The sequence below is a fragment of the Haliotis asinina genome, chromosome 11 (genome assembly GCF_037392515.1).
Source record: "Haliotis asinina isolate JCU_RB_2024 chromosome 11, JCU_Hal_asi_v2, whole genome shotgun sequence".
Taxonomy (NCBI): Eukaryota; Metazoa; Mollusca; class Gastropoda; order Lepetellida; family Haliotidae; genus Haliotis; species Haliotis asinina.
In genome coordinates this window covers 15,269,151-15,284,408 of record NC_090290.1, presented here as the reverse complement: position 1 = coordinate 15,284,408, position 15,258 = coordinate 15,269,151, and the positions used below count along the sequence as shown (strand labels likewise).

The following is a 15,258-nucleotide window of genomic DNA, read 5'->3' as shown; positions in this document are numbered from 1 at the left end:
CATGCCCGTCTAGTGCCTAATGTGATTTACAGTCAAATGACAATGCACTGTACTGCAAGACTCGGATCCATTCCACTGAAAGAAGATGTACAGTATAGAACTCTGAAATCAAATCATTTATAAACAGGAAGTGAGGATCAAAGTTGTGATCACGTGACCCGGAGTCATAGTGCACAGTTAACTCCTGCATTCCAGTCGACAGACGACTAACCCTTACAGTCTGAATATCTGTAATTGCAATAAATCCTTTTAAATTGAAAAGGAGTTCCTTTGGAAAATGAAACATACAGCTTTATGGATTACAACTTCTTGTTTATTACATGTAGCGCCGTTTCGATGTAGATTCTTAAAAGATAAGTGTGAATACAACCCAACAGAGAGAAGCTTATATACATGGTATGTTGTGACAAACAGAGGATTAACATTAACAACAGTATGTGATAGAGTAAACAAGTGGTACCCTGTGAGATGGGGAATTCAGACCCAAGGGAATCATGACTTGTTTCGTTTCGCTGTCAAAGGTAAAATGAATAAACTTTTATGCAATACGTATTTAAAGTAATCATTATTTTTCAGAAACATTTGACATGAAACTTGGTGTAAGACAAGGTTGTATGTTAAACCAATTTCTAGTTTTCCTTTTTAATAAAAAGGTAAGCACAAAAAGTCGAAACTAATTGTGTACACGGGATTGAACTCCATCCTGACATAGTTCATATGTATGTCTTGAACACAGGCACCTCCAAGGCAACATGCATTGGCAAGAGGTCATACAAATCGGCGTATGTAAGATATTCTTCTAACTGTCAATAATAAACTCTCTCTGTCTCTCTCTCTCTTTTGGACTCTATTGGCCTATTGTGATTTACAGTAAAATACCACTGCACTGTGCTGGAAGCATGTCTTTTTAAACTACATGTACAGGATCGATCTCACCCTTGAACCAATAAAAATTGCCATACAGATATATAGTATTACAGCAAGAGAGTTAATGTGAGCCACAAGTTGAACCAGTCCACAGCCTAAAGTAATGTCAATCGACTGTTACTGCAAGAGTTGTCCCCCTTCATACACGATAATGAAAGTAGAACACAGATTACTTCCCGGTTGTGTGGACGGGAGGACTGCCGCACACACTGACACAGTCGGGTTTCATTGTAAGTTGTTCATATTTACTGATATTACTGTTTTGAACTGCTTAGTATAGGACTGTTTCTGTCGACTACAATCTTAGTGTTATTGTTTGGTTTCCAGTGCATCAATCATGCCGTTCTATGTCTAGTGGCCCAGCTCTTGTGATCGAAAAGTACGCCACACCGTCTAACATTACCATTCCACTGAAAGGGGATGTAGAGTATACTACTCTGAAATCAAATCATTTATAAAACACATATTAACACGTATCTTGAAAATGAGTGTTTTCTAAAGTCAACAATAGTGAAAAATACGCGTGTTAGGAACAGGAAGTGAGGAACAAAGTTGTGATCATGTGACCCGCCGTCATAGTGTACAGTTAGCTCCTGCATTCCAGTCGACAGACTAGTCCTTGTAGTCTGAATATTTGTAATTGTAATAAACAGATTTAAATTGAAAAGGAGCTCCTGTGAGATGGGAAATTCAGACCCAAGGGAATCATGACTTGTTTCGTTCAGGACTTTAGTATTGCAGGAAGGGCCAGACAGAAACTATGTGGTTCAGGGACTATCAGACAGACTACATTGCAGAAAGGGCAAGACAGAAGGCGAAATTATTTACTTCAGGAATGTGAGATTGCCTGGCCATTCATTCGTGACCAACTCATAGTATTATGGGACACGCCAAAGGACTTAATGTTGGCCAAGAAGAAGCCACAAGAACAACTGATAACAGGTTTGACTCTGAATGTGAAAGATTAGAATCAAACCGATGTAATGAATTGTAAGAAATCACCAGGATTTGATAACATAATAACTGATTTCTTGAAATACTCTGCAGATCTCATCGTTCCGTTATTGCTCTTTAACTTGATATTAGAAAATGGTACGTTCCCCAAATGTTGGGCAGTTGGCATAATAGTCGTTTTCCATACACAAAGTATCATGAATAAGCCAAGTAACTACAGAGACATAACACTACTGTCGATATTTAATAAAACTTTCACTTCTATAGTACATAAAAGACTTTTCAACTAGGGAGACTCAGTGGATAAGATCAGCGAAGCTCAAGCTGGCTTCAGACAGAGGTATACGACAGTAGATAATATGTTCATACTACAAAGAATTATATAAAGGTATTTGAACTGTAAAGAGGGAAATACTATGCATTATTTGTGGATTTTAAAAAAGCTTTTGATTTAATACAACGAAAATAACCTCTGGCTTCTATTCAATACTCAGGAAAAACTGCTTATGTAAATGTATGAAGCCGAGATGTGTTGGTTGTTATAAATATTTGGGATTATATTTCACCAGTGGTCTGCCATGGACAATACATGTAAAATATACAGCTTTATTGGGACAAAAGGCATTAATTAAAATTATGAAACATTTGAGTGTTCATGGTAATGTTAGCTACTCTTCATTCTTCAAAACATTTGGTGCCAAAGTAAATCCAGTTCTATCATAAGGAACCGAAATTTGACGAAATTGAAAAAATGAATTTGTATTGCATGCACAAACTTTCTGGGAGTTTAAATCAACACTATTATCGCAGTGATTTGTGGTGAATGCGGCAGGTATACAATTCACATACTTGCAAGCAGTAAACTTATTAAATACTGGCTAAGACTGCTGATTATGCCTTCACATCGGCTTCCCAAGAAGTATTATAAGATGATGATGTTATAAGATAAAAGGACACCCTAACTGGGCAGCAAATGCTGAAGAAAGCTTTCTATGTTCTGTTAATTGTTAGATTACGTGGAATGCACAATATCACCTACATTATTCAAACAACCCTTAACGACAAGACAAACAGAAATGTATATTCAAACATGGCGAGTGAGGATGTTCTTATCAAATAAATGCATGCATTGTCCACCGTTTGAAAATGCCATAGTCATTGAGCTGTATCTATCCTGTGTTAAAGTAGAAAGGTTCAGAAATGCAGTGGCACGATTGAGATTTTCTTCTCATGTTTGGTTGATTGAAAGAGGCAGATATATGGTTGTGAACATAGAACATAGATTACGTACACTTTCTAATTTATACGTTATAGAAGATGAATTACATTTTCTTTTGATATTTTCTTTTTATGACCGGTTTTGAATCAAATATATTTAAAGACTTGGTGGTGCGTGACAACTGGGTGTGGCGTGACTTTTGATGACAGTTGTGAAAAGTTGAGAAAGTTTGTTTTTAAAAGGAATGAGCACCCAATTCCATACGACTGCTAAATGAACGTGTCAATAATGAGAACGTCCGGTGTGCGCATAAATTAAAAAAGTGAATTAGAAATGAACACAAATCCAGATTTACGTTTCCCGGGAGTTTATTAGGATGTGGGTATTCCAGTCGTTTACAATATGCCCCTCATAGAAGCTAGCTAAAAGCTAAAACAATGGTGTGGCAAGTGATGCGCAAATTGTTATGCCATGGGTGGAGAGATGATCTTATGGGGTTTGATTATAGTGAGGATTGTCGTGTTTTGGGGTGTCAACAGGCACCAGAAGATGATTGGGAGGAAATGTGTAAATTCGAAAATCTTTCTCATCCAAGTGTTGTAAGACTTAATGATGCAATCAGAATGTATGAATGGGCTATTCTTAGTGCACAAGCATAAACACTTTCAAATATTAAAGGCCAGGAGACAGCTTTTGATGAGCAGAATGAATGGCCATCAAGCACTATCAAGACACACTGAAAAAGCCTGTTTAAAAGTAGACGTTTTCAGAATAGGTTTACCAACAGATCCTAGTGATATGAAATGAATTAATGTGAAACGAATGACGAGACTGCACTTGCTACGAGTGAATAGAAAATAGGCATCAACCTAAAACGCTTTTCTCTTGCTTCCACAATGTGAAGTCTGTTGAACTCTACTGCGCTAATAAAGATATCACTAAAAAGAAAGCTGTGTTGTCGTATTTAGCATTGTTCAAGTAATAGTTCGTTTTCATGAGGTGACAGAATGACCAAACAACAATAAGTCTATAGTAATGGGTGTGTGATGTTTAACGACAGTATTTATATTTACAAACAAATCTTTATGCTGCGAAATGTTTTGACAGTCTTGCTGAAGTATTTGAGCAGTTCTTGTATTGTCTGAGTTGGCGGATTATGATGGCGAAAGTGTCAATCAACAGTATCCCATAGATGTTCACTGGGGTAATGTACAAATCAGGTAATCGAGAAGGCCAATATAACACCTGAACATTGTTTTGCTGGTGGAAATTCTGTCAAACACGTGCAGCATTAAGCCGAGTATTGTCATGATCGAATATTCGTTGACGTTGATGAAGGGAACAACTTGACGTTGAACTGGTCTTCTGGCAGCCAAACTGCACACTGTCTAGTAAGAGATTCGGGGCAGTCCGATGTACGAAGATGTTTCAACTGAAAGTAGCGATCCTGGGCAGAGATGCCAAATCTAGGTCGACCTGACCTGAGTCTGTCATTAACACTCTGAGTATTATTGTATCGTGTCGAAAGGTTTCAGATAGTCCGTCATGACACACTAAAGTGCCTTGCCACCTTATGCTGCGATGCCAGTCCTTGTAAACGGCCGATGGCATGGTGTCTTTGAGCTTATGTCAGCTTTTCATTCTCTTGTCATCCATGGTGGCTTAAAGCAATGCATATGTAGTACCATTGAAATGGCTGTTTAAAGCCTACAGTCATAGACTTCAGCTCAGGGTGATACCGAATTTGAGGATGTTTTATCTTCGGCATCCATTCCCTCACATGTTGGGATGTAGTGTGGATTGGTTTGTATCAGATATTTTCCCAAAATTCATTTTTTTCTATGTCAAGTTTCTTTTATTTTTGAAAAGTATATAATAGACTATTACTGTAAGGGTTCTCCCCCTTCTTCCACTTTAGTAGACGTGCAAGTTGAACATTGGTCACTTCCTGGTTATATGGACGGGTAGAGTGGGCGTACATAATGACAGTATCTCTGTAAGTTGGTCATGTTTAATGTTGTTTCATGCTCAGTGCTTTGGGGTTTATCTTGATGTTATTGTTCAGTCTTGAGTACAGGCTTCAGGCACTGTTGGCAGTGACCTAACACCTGTGTTGATGAAGCCACCTCACACACTTCTAAGTAATCTCTGATAAGTGCCTCCATATAAAACTGTTCATTCTATGCTGAGGGTTGTTCCCAACAAAAAACTTACTGAAAAAATTTAATTTTTCAAAGCATTTTTATAAGGTAGCCTATCAGTAGCTACATATGTCTTTGCAAGATGGTTGTCTTTTGTCATTTTTTCCACAATGCCTTTTGTGTTTGTTTTTTAGTTTTGTTTTGTCTTTTGTTGTCTTTGTAGTTTTTTTATTTTCAAGTCTGGAAATCTCCTTGAGTTGAATTTATGATTTTTGAAACTATGTGGCAGCTGGTGCATATCCACACCTGACTTTGCCATGCTGATGGTCTACGCATTGTCAAACTTGCAAGTTCTTTAGCTGCCTTTGCTAACCCTACTCAAGTTTGTCAATTGTCCACTTGGTGGTTGAAATGAGTGAGTGAATTTTGTCATTCAGCAGTATTCCAGCTGTATGGTGGCGGTCTGCAAATAATCGCGTTTGGACCAGGCAATCCAGTGATCAACAGCATCGGCAGGCTCAATTTGAAACCGATGACATGTGTCAACCAAGTCAACGAGTCTGACCAACCGATTCCATTAGTCGCCTCTTACTACAAGCATAGTTGCCGTTTATGGCAAGCATGGGTTGTTGAAGGCCTATTCTACACCTTCACGTGTCACTTGGTGGTTGAAAATGAAACAAAATAGCATACTCCTGGACATCACCATATATGTTTTTTTTAAATCTTTCCGATTTTAATCTTGCATGAGTTTACAATTTGACCATTATTACCTTCAAGTGTAAACCTTTCTGACGTATCTGACTTTCTGAGTTTGAGAAGAATCAACCTTATCATGTCCGTTTATTTCTGGTCATAAGGATTGTACTTTTAACTTTTAATGGCAATATATTATCAATATTTACAGAATGGTCTGGTGAAAAATTGAAATTGAACCACTGACAAACACTCGAGATGTGACAGAGTGCATACAATCCCCATCGGCACCAACACTGGATGGCCGGATCAGAAACAGGCACTCAATCTGTTATTGAAGCAAACCAGCACTTGGACATTCAATCCACGTTGTCGCCATCACAAGCACAAGCACTGCTTTAACAGAGTGGAGTCAACAGCAGGGGAGATACTCAAACCTCTCCTCAACGAGAAAGTGATGTGGCCGTACCATCAACAGATACTGTAGCGGTAATAGAAGGAGTAATGTCATTTAGAATGAATTAGCTAAACGGGTTTATTGGCAGAATTTACAATTCCTTTTTTATAACTTTGAACTCTCGTTTTCCCCTGCATAGATCAACCATCCTGTGTACTGTGGTCATGTGTTGTTTTACTATCCATGCATAAAAAACTACTAGTACATTTTGGCTGATGGCACTTTGGCAGGCATACAGCACTTCCACTTCTTTTCTATTCTTTGCATGTCGCTTTCAGATTTAACTTAAGTTCCCGTTGAATTCCTGCATGAACTTTCCTCTGTTGCATCTATAGGCCGTACTTTTACACTCGATCGCTTTCAAAGTCATTTTCTCTCCTGTATTAGTACTGTAGGTCTCACGCCACGTGCTTGGCATCACCATGCCACCAAAGAGGAACGCAGCTGCGAAGCACGGACAGGCGAAGGCGGCCAAGCTACAGACGGAGGAGGCAGACGATTCTGGTGCAGACCCCAGGAGCGCTACCTGCAGGAGCGCTGTCCCCCAGGTCAATCAGGCCTTCCAGCCAGAGCAGCCTCCAGCTGCTGCAGCCAACACCACTGCTACCACCCCTCAGCTGCAGCCAACTGTTATCACACCGCTGGCCCCGTCAGACAGTGTGCAAGGTATGTTACCGTTTAGTCACTTTGATATATGGACTGATATGCTTATTCCGTACCGTAGCCACTTAACCACACCACAACTGGACATACCCACTCTCCCAGCATACTGGTTAAAGCAGACAGGCTAGTAAATCAGCTACTGAACTTTAGTGCCATCATACCACAAGCTTTCACGTGAGACAGACATTGAAGGACAAAATTCACAGGGTAGCCTTTATTGACATGAAATCACTGTTGCCATCAGAAAATCCTGAAATATATAACAGACACGGGTAAACAGCAAGGCGAGACAATCCAACCCTTCCTCAACACAAGAGAGTGCAGTGGCCGGACTACCTTGAGAGACTGACACCTGATTCACATGTGAAGCATGGACGATTAGCTTCTTCACATGTGAATAGTGTTCACACAGACTGTATATTTACTCCAATGATTTTCTTCAACGGTTTTCCTTGTTTCTTCCAGGCTGTTTGTATTTAAATGCACACATGGCTGTTTTTTGTCAGTTTGAGCTCAATCCGTCCATAGCTCTGATTAATCCAAAATTAACATAAACATTTTCCAAAAAGTCAAAGCATACAAAATAATCACCTCATTTTTATATATTTGTTTTTAAATATTACCTCCACTTCGTATGTGCTTGCTCCAGGCTGTTCAGTATCTCAGTCATATCTGTCCACGTCCTTCAAAGTTGTTTTCTTGTAATTTAATGTTCAGTATTTCAGTAATACTTGACCTCGTCCTCCACTGTATATTTACTTCAATGATTTTTTTTCAACGGTTTTCCTTGTTTCATCCCAGCCGTTTGTATGTAAATGCACACATGGGTGCTTTTTGTCAGTTTGAGCTTATGCCATGCGGTATTGTTCCTAGTCAATCCGTCCATCGCTTTGATTGATCAAAATTTACTGGAAGCATTTTCCAAAATGTTAACGCATACTTTTGGAAAAATTCCAGCTCATTTTCATATACTGTTTTCAATTATTTCCTCCACTACGTATGAGTTTGCTCCGGGTCGTTCAGTATCTCAGTAATATCTGTCCCAGTCCTTCAATGTTGTTTTGTTTACCAGAATTTAATTAGGTTTTAGTTACAGGCTGCTCTGTACCGCAGTGTCAACTGTCCGAGTTCTTCAGTGTTATTGTATTGTCCCAGGTAGTTCAGTATCCCACTGTCACCTGCCCATGCCACCTCATTCAAATGTTGTTTCTCGTTCCAGACTGCTCAGTATCTCATGATAATCTGTTCACCCTATCTGAAACTTCAGAGGCGAATGCCAGACATCATGGCTGTGTGTCACAAGGTAACTGTTGATGAACGGTCACTTATAGCGAAAACATGTCTTCTATCTCTGTGCACCGGTTTACTTTAAGTTAGCTTGTTATGCAACATTACTTTTGTAGATAGATGTTGCTACTTGTTTTATTGGAGAAAGAATAGTTTGAAATGTCTGTCAGTTTCCTTTTCTTTTCTCCCAACCACTGCCCAAGCTTTATGTGAAAATCTACAGTACAGATATTGTTCACATCTATTTTTCATAAAACCTCAATTCTTCTGATGTTTCAATATTTGGAAAGACGTGTTCTAGTTCTCTGATGTTATTGTTTTCAGCATCGCTCAGCATAAGGATCAAGCAGCTCAATGAAGTGTTTCAGGAAATTGGCACTCTACACAAAGCAAAAGAACTCGTGAAAAGACACAGCCATGTGACACTTTGTGGAGCTCCTGGCGATGGGAAAACAAGCATTGCTCTCAAGATATGTGAGAAATATCTGCAAAAGAAATATGATGTTCTATTTGTTGATAATATTGAAGAGGTTCAAGTAGATGCAATAATCCAGCGACAGTGTCACATGCTGATTGTGTTTGATGATATATTTGATTCTGTAGTATTTCCGCGCAATCTACAGAAAATCAGGAAAGTGTTGAGTGTCCTGGCTGATGCTTTAGTAAATATTTCAGTCCAAAAGGAAGAACAGGACGAAAAAAAGAGAGAGCAGAAGAAACTGAATGCAGACAGAAAGAAAACTGAGACTTTGTCTTATGCAAATGCGAAAAGAATCAACAAAGTTCGCTTCATCTTCACATCTAGAACATACAACTGGAATGAAGGATGTAGCAAACTTCATCAGTACAAAATAAACCTCTTTAGACCTGAGACTGTCATTGATTTGACCACAAATACTCTTACTACTGAAGAAAGGGAGTCTATACTAAATTCCTTCTTGAAAAGAAATCAAATGTTTGATATCTCCAGTCAGGACAAGAATACAATTATACAGTTACAAGACAACATGTTTGGGTTTCCGCTGATCTGTCAACTTTATTGTACCAACCCAGCCCTCCAGATGCACAATATTACTACCTTCTTTCTGAAGCCCGTGACCTATCTGAGAGATGACCTTGACACCATAATCCGTGAAGGTAGCAGCAGATCGGCAGCTCTCGTTCTCCTCGTCCTGTGTGGGGGAAAGGTGGATCTTGTCTCTTTCAATTCGGGGACACAATGTGCAGCATTGTTTCAGGTTGTAAAGGAGGAGATAGCATTCTGCACTCGTACAGACATCGGGAAGGAAATCAGGAACTTTACCGGCACCTACTGTACAATGGAGAATCATATAGCCTCCTTCTCCCATCCATCCATTCACGACGCCACAGCATGTGCTTTGGGCCATCTCAATGAAGTGTTGTTACTGGAACACTGCTCTCTGCAGTTTCTGTATGAAAGAGTCAGACTTAACAAGGATGATGGCTTTCAGTCAAGCCACACCGATGATGTCACAAACATGATCTACATCACTTCAAACCTACATCCATTAGTGATTACCAGACTGGTGCAAGGTGTCCGAGAAGGGTGTTTTAGATGGACAGTCGGTCACCCTATATTTAGTGACGACAAACTATCCTCCTCCTTCTTGGCACAAATTAAGTCAGACCTGCCAGATGTTGTTCACAGAAAAGACAGGAGCTCCGGTGAATCCTTTCTTTATTGGGTCTCACTTTCAACTAACCATTCACTGTTTGAACACTTAGTGTCACTGATGTGCAGAGAGACAGACTTTTCAAATTCTGTTGTCACTGACTTCTACGGTAGCATCATAGGCTGTATACAGACTGGCAGTCTCCAGCATTTTCAACGTCTTTCTGCCGTACTCAAACAGCGTGACAGATTTGATATAGATCACAGAACAAAGGACCATAAAACACTGCTGATGATTGCTGCTGAGGCAGGACAGCTGGATGTGTTCAACTTCCTACTGAAAGAAGGAGCTGATGTTTCAGCCACAGACAATCGACACTGCAACTGTCTTCATCATTTATGTAAATCAGGAAGCGAAGATATAGTAAGAGGTCTTCTTAAACATTATCCACATCTGACCAATGTCGCTGATGAAGATGGAAACACCCCCGCCATTTTATGCGCAGAGTCAGGTCAAGTGGAAATCCTCAAACTTCTTGTTACACACAAAGCAGACCTAACAAAAATGTATGTCAAAATGAACCCACTTCACATAGGATGCATGAAAGGTCACGTATCAGTTATAGAGTATTTACTGACATGTGAAAACATAACCGTAGACATGCGAGGAGGATGGAAGGAACAAACATCACTGATGATTGCAGCTGGAAGAGGACACCATGATCTTTATAATCTTCTTGTGTCGGAGAAAGCTGATCTGTCACTGACTGATAAATACAACAGTGACTGCTTGATGTTGGCATGTGAGGGAGGTAACATGTCCATAGTGAAACACCTTCTTTCCTTGAAATACTTTGATATCAACAGGAAAGGTGGGTTTCGGAATCAATCAGCTGTTATGATGGCAGCTGCAGGAGGACACTATGATGTATATAATCTTCTTGTGTCGGAGGGAGCTGATCTGTCACTTACTGATAAATACAACAATGACTGCTTGATGTTGGCATGTGAGAGAGGTAACGTGTCCATAGTGAAACACCTTCTTTCCTTGAAATACTTTGATATCAACAGGAAAGGTGGGTTTCGGAATCAATCAGCTGTTATGATGGCAGCTGCAGGAGGACACTATGATGTATATAATCTTCTTGTGTCAGAGGGAGCTGATCTGTCACTGACTGATAAATACAACAGTGACTGCTTGATGTTTGCTTGTGAAGGAGGTAACGTGTCCACAGTCAAGCACCTTCTTTCCTTGAAAACCTTTGATATCAACAGGAAAGGCGGGTTTAAGAATCGATCAGCTGTTATGATGGCAGCTCTAAGAGGACACTATGATGTATATACTCTTCTTGTGTCAGAGGGAGCTGATCTGTCACTGACTGATAACTACAACAGTGACTGCTTGATGTTGGCATGTGAGGGTGGTAACAAGTATATAGTGAAACACCTTCTTTCCTTGAAAACCTTTGATATCAACAGGAAAGGCGGGTCTGAGAATCAATCAGCTGTCATGATGGCTGCCGCAAGAGGACACTATGATGTATATACTCTTCTTGTGTCAGAGGGAGCTGATCTGTCACTGACTGATAGATACAACAGTGACTGCTTGATGTTGGCATGCGAAAGAGGTAACGTGTGTATAGTGAAACACCTTCTTTTCTTTAAAACAGTTGATCTGAAGAGGAAAGGTGGGTTTGAGAATCGATCAGCTGTTATGATTGCAGCTGGAAAAGGACACTATGATGTATATAATCTTCTTTTGTTGGAGGGAGCTGATCTGTCACTTACTGATAAATACAACAGTGACTGCTTGATGTTGGCATGTGAAGGAGGTAACATGTCCATAGTGAAACACATTCTTTCCTTGAAAACCTTTGATATCAACAGGAAAGGCGGGTCTGAGAATCTATCAGCTGTTATGATGGCAGCGGTAAGAGGACACTATGATGTATATAATCTTCTTGTGTCAGAGGGAGCTGATCTGTCTCTGACTGACAGATACAAGAGAGACTGCTTAATGGTGGCATGTGAGGGAGGCAACGTGTGTATAGTGAAACACCTTCTTTACTTGAAGCGATTTGATATCAACAGGAGAGGTGGATTTTGGAATGCATCAGCTGTCATGATGGCTGTTGCAAGAGGACACTATGATGTATACTATCTTCTTGTGTCGGAGGGAGCTGATCTGTCACTGACAGATGACTACAACAGTGACTGCTTGATGTTGGCATGTGAGGGAGGCAACGTGTCTATAGCAAAACACCTTCTGTCCTTAAACATATTTGATATCAACAGGAAAGGTGGGTTTCAGAATCGATCAGCTGTTATGATTGCAGTTGGAAGAGGACACTATGATGTATATAATCTTCTTGTGTCAGAGGGAGCTGATCTGTCACTGACTGATAAATACAACAGTGACTGCTTGATGTTGGCATCTGCTAGAGGTAGCATGTCTATAGTGAAACACCTTCTCTCCTTGAAAACCTTTGATATCAACAGGAAAGGTGGGTTTGAGAACCAATCAGCTGTTATGATGGCAGCTGCAGGAGGACACTATGATGTATGTAATCTCCTTGTGTCAGAGGGAGCTGATCTGTCACTGACTGATTGGTATAACAGTGACTGCTTAATGTTGGCATGTGAGGGAGTTAACGTGTCCATAGTTAAACACCTTCTTTCCTTGAAAAACTTTGATATCAACAGGAAAGGCGGGTTTCAGAATCGATCAGCTGTTATGATGGCAGCTTCAACAGGACACTATCATGTATATAATCTTCTTGTGTTGGAGGGAGCTGATCTGTCCCTGACTGATGACGACAACAGTGACTGCTTGATGTTGGCATGTGCGAGGGATAACGTGTCTATAGTGAAACACCTTCTTTCCTTGAAAACCTTTGATATCAACAGGAAAGGCGGGTCTGAGAATCAATCAGCTGTCATGATGGCTGCCGCAAGAGGACACTATGATGTATATAATCTTCTTGTGTCAGAGGGAGCTGATCTGTCACTGACTGATAGATACAACAGTGACTGCTTGATGTTGGCATGTGAGGGAGGCAACGTGTCTATAGTGAAACACTTTCTTGCTTTGAAACCCTTTGATATCAACAGAAAAGGTGGGTCTCAGAATCAGTCAGCTGTTATGATGGCAGTTGCAAGAGGACACTATGATGTATATAATCTTCTTGTGTCAGAGGGAGCTGATCTGTCACTGACTGATAAATACAACAGTGACTGCTTGATGTTGGCATGTGAGGGAGGTAACGTGTCCATAACGAAACACCTTCTTTCCTTGAAAACCTTTGATATCAACAGGAAAGGCGGGTTTAAGAATCGATCAGCTGTTATGATGGCAGTTGCAAGAGGACACTATCATGTATATTATCTTCTTGTTTCCGAGGGAGCTGATCTGTCACTTACTGATGACTACAACAGTGATTGTTTGATGTTGGCATGTGAGGGAGGCAACGTGTCTATAGTGAAACACCTTCTTTCCTTGAAACAATTTGGCCAGAGTCCAAAGGGATTAGAGATATATGTCATTATTGCAAAGAAATGGTTCAACGATCACATTGTGAATATTCTGAGGTCCTCTTCACCGTGTGAATAGTTGCACTGGACTGAAGAGAACATAACTCACGGACTGTTAACTAGAGTTTGAACGTTGTGAACACAGTGCCTTAACATGTGTATTACTGATGCATAGCTAACACTGCACAAGCATATATGTAGCATGTTATTTTGACACCTGAAGAGTAGTATAACTGAGCTACTCCGAAAAGAGATAAATCATCATTGTGTGTCATCCTTGCATTAGTCAGTCTCTATCTCCTGTGTTCGCTTTACAGTAAACATTCTCTAAATATTACGCTTGATATATTTGTGGTAACTACTTTACAGTAATGTACAGATTCAGGTACTTTTGTTGGGTTGAGTCCACACCCACAACCCACATTCTGAAGCCACTGATCGCCAGGACACAAAGTATACAGTTTAACCCATTTAAACACCATAGCTTCTACAATAATGGAAATCAGACAACAGGTAGTCTAGGATAAGGACTTTTTGTATCCCACTGATAAATGTAAATGTAGAGCGCCATTTGGAAGGGGGTGAAATGTAATATATGTTGTATTTTCTCAGTGGCATTTCTAGATTGTGCTGTATATTCATTACAGTCACCAAACCGTACACTCATACCCGTGGTTGTCACAATTTAAAAATTAAAAAACTTCATTTCCATATGCATAGGTGATTGGCTAATCAATACGTATCGGAGTCAAACGATGATGTCCAGTGTACAATTTTTCACCTACATTCCATCTGTACAGTGGGATACTGTTTCTGTTGAATATCGTGATAAACATTACATGTATATACTTTGTAAATATCCCAAATGTCCATTTAAATGTTTGAGACCTTTGAATATTCTATTTTCCTTTTATTCTCTTAATATTTTATTGCTGACCCGTGAAGACCCCGCTTGTGATAAGAGGCGACTAAAGGGATCGGGGTGGTCAGGTCAGGCTCGTTGACTGGGTTGACACCAGTCATTGTATCCCATTTGCGTAGATCGATGCTCATGCTGCTGATCTCTAAAATCAATCACTGATGTTTTATTGCTTGTTCGATTGTTTATTTTTCACAAATACATCACAAATGTATTATTAATGGCTAGTATTGTGTACACCTATCACTAACTAACGTGATGGCCCAAGTACTGCAGGGGATATCTGCAGGAAACTGAAGTTCTTATGATCATATGATCCATATGATCCAGATTAAGGCCACCTGGGCTTGGTTGCTGGTGGTCAATTGCTCGTACTCGTATTAAAATACTATTGTTGTGCGTGTTCATGACAAATTCTTATTATTTGAACTTCTTCTTTTTACGAAAGGAAATTGTCTATTCATGCTGTGATGTCTCTGTCTTTTGTGAGATATTCATTAATATAATTGTTGCTTTCACTATATGGCTGAGGTGCTGACTATGTGGGAGTAACAAATGGAGTAACATAACCACATCCTATGCAAAATGTAACCCTAAGCGGAACTTTGTCTCCAGAAAGCAATATGTTTCTTCAGATCCCCCTTCACTATAATACGAGAACTAGACTCATACTCGAAACTATCTGACAGATATAAGGTATTAGCCTGAAGTACTGACGGAAGTACTGACTGGAATCTGAGATGTTGGTTGCAAAATTGGTTGGGGATAAGGACATGGGTTAACGGATCACGGGACAAATGGACAGAAACCAAGGAAAGCAACCCGCATGGC

General features: G+C 40.0%; 1 pseudogene; it reads left to right on the top strand.

The window, feature by feature from the left end:
• LOC137255257 (uncharacterized) overlaps window positions 1-15,258 on the top strand; it is a 285,609-nt pseudogene that overhangs the window by 197,857 nt on the left and 72,494 nt on the right.